The sequence below is a fragment of the Lacerta agilis genome, chromosome 11 (assembly GCF_009819535.1).
Source record: "Lacerta agilis isolate rLacAgi1 chromosome 11, rLacAgi1.pri, whole genome shotgun sequence".
Classification (NCBI taxonomy): Eukaryota; Metazoa; Chordata; class Lepidosauria; order Squamata; family Lacertidae; genus Lacerta; species Lacerta agilis.
In genome coordinates this window covers 55,053,294-55,059,466 of record NC_046322.1, presented here as the reverse complement: position 1 = coordinate 55,059,466, position 6,173 = coordinate 55,053,294, and the positions used below count along the sequence as shown (strand labels likewise).

General features: G+C 45.8%; 1 pseudogene; it reads right to left on the bottom strand.

Moving 5' to 3' along the window:
• Positions 1–2,701: 2,701 nt before the first annotated feature.
• LOC117054754 lies at positions 2,702–3,131 on the bottom strand (annotated as a pseudogene).
• Between the last annotated feature and the right edge of the window lie 3,042 nt (positions 3,132–6,173).

The window sequence follows — 6,173 nt, the reverse complement described above, 5'->3', positions numbered from 1 at the left end:
TCTGCACCAGCATCCCACCAGTGACGGCTGATGTCTATTGGGAGTGGAAGGGCAGAAGGGAAGGAGGCCAAAAGGAAGTGGAGCCAGAGCCAATGACAGGGGGGGGGGCAACTTTTCCGCTTTTGTCCCCATCCTCTTTTCTGCTGAGTCCTACAAGGGCAAAATGAAGGAAGAGGAAGCAGACAGGCATTGAACCCTCTGGATTGGTTGTAAGAAAGCACGTTGGTTTGGAGGAATCAAGACTAAGGTGGGTGGAGCCGAGCGCCTATTGCCCACATGCATTCAGTCTACCTCCTACTAAACAGATGACCAGAGGTTTCATTATATTTTGTCTGATATGGTTTCTGCGTAAACTATGTGGGAAGGTGTGCGTCAGCCCACAGCATATGCACATACACATAGATTTATGCTCTCACACTTTTATTCATAGGCTTCCGAGTTTTATTTATATTTACAGCCTTACACAAAGGGATTGTCCTCTAGACAGCTTGCAAACAAAAACCAGTGAAATACAATAGCATATCGGGACGTGGGTGGCGCTCCCACAGAGCCAAGGGCTTGCTGATCAGGTCGGCAGTTCGAATCCCCGCGACGGGGTGAGCTCCCGTTGCTCAGTCCCTGCTCCTGCCAACATAGCAGTTCGAAAGCACGTCAAAGTGCAAGTAGATAAATAGGTACCGCTCCGGCGGGAAGGCAAACAGCGTTTCTGTGCGCTGCTCTGGTTCGCCAGAAGCGGCTTAGTCATGCTGGCCACATGACCCGGAAGCTGTATGCCGGCTCCCTCGGCCAGTAAAGCGAGATGAGCGCCGCAACCCCAGAGTCATCCGCGACTGGACCTAATACACAACTGCAGTATTAAAAAAATGCCAATAGAAATGAAGACGAAACCAGTTTCTTTATTTTTTGATTTTCATATTAAGCTTGTTTATTAATGTTGGATTAACAGGAGGGAGTGAGGGGGAGGAGGCCACAGCAAAGGGGAATAAATATGAACCAAGGAAACGGGCGGCTGTGGGCTGAGCTAGTTTGTTACCTACCCCAGAATACCCCTACCTTGAACAGCTCTGACAGGGGGATGTGCAGTTACGCAGCCTGGGGGAAAGGGCTGGAGGTCGAGGGGGACATTAGAGACTTTCTAGCCAGCTCCAAGGACAGAAGGGGCTTGGGAGGCAGCTACAGCACTGGTTGCCAAGAAGTGGGGGGGGGCAAGGAAGGTAATTGAACATGACTGACAGGGACCAGAGCCCAGGTGGGATGAAGGCAAGGGGCAAAAATAGTGTCGTTTGCTAGGCATCCACAAGCAGGTTTCTCCTCCCACTTTGAGGGGGAGTGCTCTGTGCCTGTGGGAGGAACACCCCCTGCCCCTCACTTCCAAATCTGGGGAGGGGGGCTTCTGTGCTCTAGAAGGAAGGGATTAAAGAAGGGAATTTTAAGCAAGCTCAGCAACTAGAACAGTGCTCCCCCCCCAAAAAAAAACCAACCCTCCACATTTAATGGATTAACCTCCATGCACAAGAAAGGTTGTCATCCCAATAGAACTTCTCCAATTGCTGCAACCACCACTATGTGGAAGGGTTGGGGTGGGGAGCATCCCACATTGCCTCAACAGAAAACACAAGACAAACACATTTGGCAGGGTTAAGAGTGCAACTCTTCGCAATTCGCAACGGGAATTTTAAATGTCGTTTTTTGTTTTGTTTTTGTTTTGCTCAGTTTGTTGTTCTGGGGAAAGACACAGCTCCCTCATCAAACGCCGTCACCTCTACACAGAAAGCATTAAAACTAAAGATAGAAAGAATCAACATAAGTCTCCTGCAATTTCCCCTCCTTCTAGCAGTTTTAATATTCTTTCTTTCTTTTTCCTTTTTAAGGGCAAATTCTCAACTTCTCTTGCGAGAAAACAGCTGTTGTGTTACTACCAACCGAGAAAGGGGAGGGGGATTGGGAGAACCAAGGCGAGAGGGGGACCAAAACAAGTGAAATAATATCAAAAGGAATACAATTAAGCGTCCAGCTGTCCTGTTTTACAATGACCACAAAAAGTTTCTTTTCTTTTGTTTAATTCAAAAGGGAGGTTGTTGTTGTTGTTGTTGTTGTTGTTGTTGTTGTTTAAAGGAGGGAAAAAGAGAGGGAGAGAGATTTGGGGTTTGAAGCCAAATCTGCAGGTTGTAATCCTCTCTGGTTCATAATAATAATAATAATAATAATAATAATAATAATAATAATAATAATAATAATATATTTATACCCCGCCCTTCCCTGCCAAACCGGGCTCAGGGCGGCTAACACTAATAAAATCACAACAAAAACATAAAACAATTCATTAAAATACAGATTAAAATACAATTTAAAATTAAATCTAAACTGCAGCCTCATTTTTAAGTAGCCCACCAATCACACCAAAAAAACGAAACATCAGGGTTAAACTGAAACCAACCCAAAGGCTTGGTGGAACAGCTCCGTCTTGCAGGCCCTGCGGAAAGATGCCAAATCCCACAGGGCCCTGGTCTCTTGTGCCAGACAGTTCCACCAAGTCGGGGCCAGTACTGAGAAGGCCCTGGCCCTAGTTGAAGCCAACCTAGCATCCTTGTGGCTCGGGACCTCCAGCAAATTATTATTTGAGGACCTTAAGGTCCTACCCGGGACATACCAGGAGAGGCAGTCCCTTAGGTATGAGGGTCCAGTTGAAACTGTTGTTACTTTATACAGCCACAGCCTTGACAGCAATTGCAGAAAGTACGGTGATCAGGATTTCTTCACCCGTCATATTTCTATCGCCTTGCCCAGGTCTTCCTCGGGAAGGTGTAGATTCTCCCGGACTCCCGCTGTCCTGGAACAAGGAGAGGTTACCCATTCTAAATCCCAATAAACTGGAAGTCATTTCTCTTAATGTTGGGCACATCTATGTTGTGGGTGGAAAGGCAGTTATCTTCATATTTCCCCCAGTGAATATGTCTATGCCAATGAGGAGCATTTCGACATGACCGTGCTTGCTGGTCTTGGAAGTGGACACCTCCACAGTCTTGCAAAATTTGAGCAAAACACTGCATGGAGAAGGTAGCAGAGGCCCCTGGCATTGCTGGTCCTGAAGTCTAGGTCACCAGCCATGGTGGAACAGATGTTATGGAAGCCGCCCAAAAGCTCAACTGCTGCCACCCATCCCACAGTGCACACACCAGTTTCATGGCATGGCTAAAAATACATGTCATGTAAACAGAGTGTTTATAGTGTATCGCTTTAAAATCGCAGATCGTAAAAGGTATGGGAGAATTTCACCTCCCTTGGCAGAGGCGCCTGGAGCAGGACTCTGAAAACAGGGCCGGCCCTTTCATTAGGCTAAGTGAGGCAGCAGCCTACTTAAGCTTCAGGTGCATGGGTGGGTCTGTAGTAACTATGAGGATTGGCAAACAGAGCTGTCTGTGGCAGATGGCCTGCCCTGCACCCTGGAAAGTAACTAGGTGAGGTGCTATCCCATTGCCAGTGCTGAAGTGGGATCCAACGGCCAACCCTGTATGTGGAATGGGAATGGGGATGCCATCTTGTTCTTTGCCTCAGGTAGCAAAATGCCTTGGGGCAGCTATGTCTGAAAAGGATCTGAAGGTTCAGGTAAGATATATGTGGGAGAAGGCAATATTTCAGTAAGACCTCTAAACTTACAATTATCTATATACTAGCAAAATGTCTATCATTATGAAGCGTATTTTATACGTATGTGTTGAAAGGATTTGTATATTGCAAAGACTTTGGAAAGAGAAGGATGTGTATGTAAGAATGTGTTAATTGATTAACTGGTTAAATTAATCCATTAAACAAATAATCGATGGGAAATACGCTGCTCATCAATGATTTTGCATAATTTGTAGAACTGCAGATGGCAAGCACCATCTTTGTTATTTATTGAGTTTTCGTTTTGACAGCAATAACAAAAACCCGCCTCCCTTTCCACCTGCTGCTGCCCTTCCACCCAGTCTGATACAACAAACGAGGCACAAAGTTCTGTTTGCTCAGAACTGTCAAGCAAGTGGCACTGAACATTTTAAAACACATTCCTGCAAAAAAAAAAAGAAGAAGCTTGTCTCCCTTTTCTCTTACACACAAGGGAATGCTTCTTCTAATAGATGCCAGCACAACATATATAAAACAGTGTGCTTCTTCTTTCAGAAATATGTTTGGGTTTTTTTAACCTTATTACTATCAGCAGCATCATTATTACTCAACCTTCACCGGCTGGTCTCAGGGTGGGTTACACAATTTAAAATCCACAATTAAAAATATTTAAAACATGTCGCAGGACTGGAAAAAATTTAAGGACTATCTAGTTAAATCTGAGAAACTGAATATTTGAGCAGAACTAGGTAAAAGATCGGCTTTAGTATGTTAATGTTAGATAAGATTGCATAGAAGAAATTTTTTATGAAAGACTTAATTGTCAAAGAATATTTTAAGACACTGTGCTTGAGATATGATTTATATTGGATTAACTATATTTAAGAGTATTAAGAAATTTGGTGAATGTTAAGGGAAAAAGATATAAAGCTACCTAAAACGTATATATGATTTTGAAGGCAGTGGAGGGAACAGGGGAAGTCCCCTAGTAGAGAAGTTAGAAAATAGAAAAATACAAAGATAGGTGTTTACTAAGGTTGGTATGTTTTATTTTTCTTTTCTTGTTGATGCTGTTATTGTTTGCAATGTGTTTATGTGTTTATATAGTGTGTGCTTATTGTGTTTATGTTTATGCTATGTTTTTTCTTTGTTCTATGGAAAATAATAAAAAATCTTTTAAATAAAAAAAAATATTTAAAACATATTACATTCGCAATAGGGTGGGTTTTTGCAAATAAATAGATAGATAAATATCCACAAGATGAATGCAAAACAAGTGCAATGCCTGGAGCATTGAGCCGGCTCAGTGTTTTTATAACTCTGGCAAAGAGGCCTGCTTTGCAGAAATAGCTGGAACTATCGCTCATTTCTCTGCCACCAACTGCCTGCTAATATTTCAGCCAGTCCTAGGTTGTGGGAATACAATCGCAGATGAAGTCTAGCTCCTCCATAGCAGAGTGGGGAGAAGGAAGAGGCAGTGAACAGGGAAATGTTTCCACATCACGGTCCCCAATCTCTGCTCTGTGCACACACACCAGCTTTGGTCCTCTCCATCACTTTATACAGCCTCTGCCTTCATGTTTTATAATAGTTATGATTTCGAAACTAAATTACATAAATGCAGGGCCGTAGCTACGGGGAGGCTAGCCAGGTTTCTTGTCCCGGGTTAAGCCTCCAGAGGGGTGTCTTTGAAGCTCCCAACCAGTGTGTGTATGTGTGTGTGTGTGCGCGCAAATGCACATGGGGGGGTGCAAACTAGATCTTTGACCCAGGTGAAATCAGTGGCGTAGGAGGGGCGGGGCGTAGGGGGCGGGCCACCCCGGGTTCCAGGAGACACTTCCCGGCCCCTCCTGCCACTCCCCCGCCACCTGGCACCCTGTCCATGCTTCTTTACGGACGGACGGGGCAGCCCCACAAGCCACCGCCACCTCGCTGTGGGAGCAGCAGCGCCGGCCCGGATGCACTACGCATGCCCGGAGATTCGACTCTGACACGTCGTGATGCCCCGCCCCCAGGGGGGTGCCTCCGCTCCACCGCCCTGGGTGGCGGAGAGGCTTCCTCCGCCAATGGGTGAAATGAAACCTAGTTTTACCCCTGCATGAATGTGAGCAGTGCAGTCCTTTTCAGAAGACTAGCACATGCAGTCTCCCAACATGTGAGTAGGGGAGTAGTAACCTTGCCCCCACCCCCCGCCCCTACCCCAATGTCATACAATCCAAGTAACCCCAACCTTGGTGTCTGCATATGCAGTGCAAATATCCCTAAGGAGGGAAACGTCAGCCGTGCAGCTGGACAATAAAGTTCCCTCCCTGCAGATGTCTGTGCCAATGGACAGGGCTATTTGGAATGCGAGGTGTTTGGGCAAGGCTATTTGGTGAGCCTGTCTACATACGGACTGAGCATGTCGTCCTCTCTTCTGCAACAGGCTTGCAGGAGTCCTCAATCGACACATACATAGATCATGTCAGTGCCCCTCCCCCGCCCCCCGGACCTACACACTTGCCCAATCCTGCCTTGAGCAGGCAGCTTGACTTAAGATCCACTTTATCTCTGTTTATCTAGGTTGC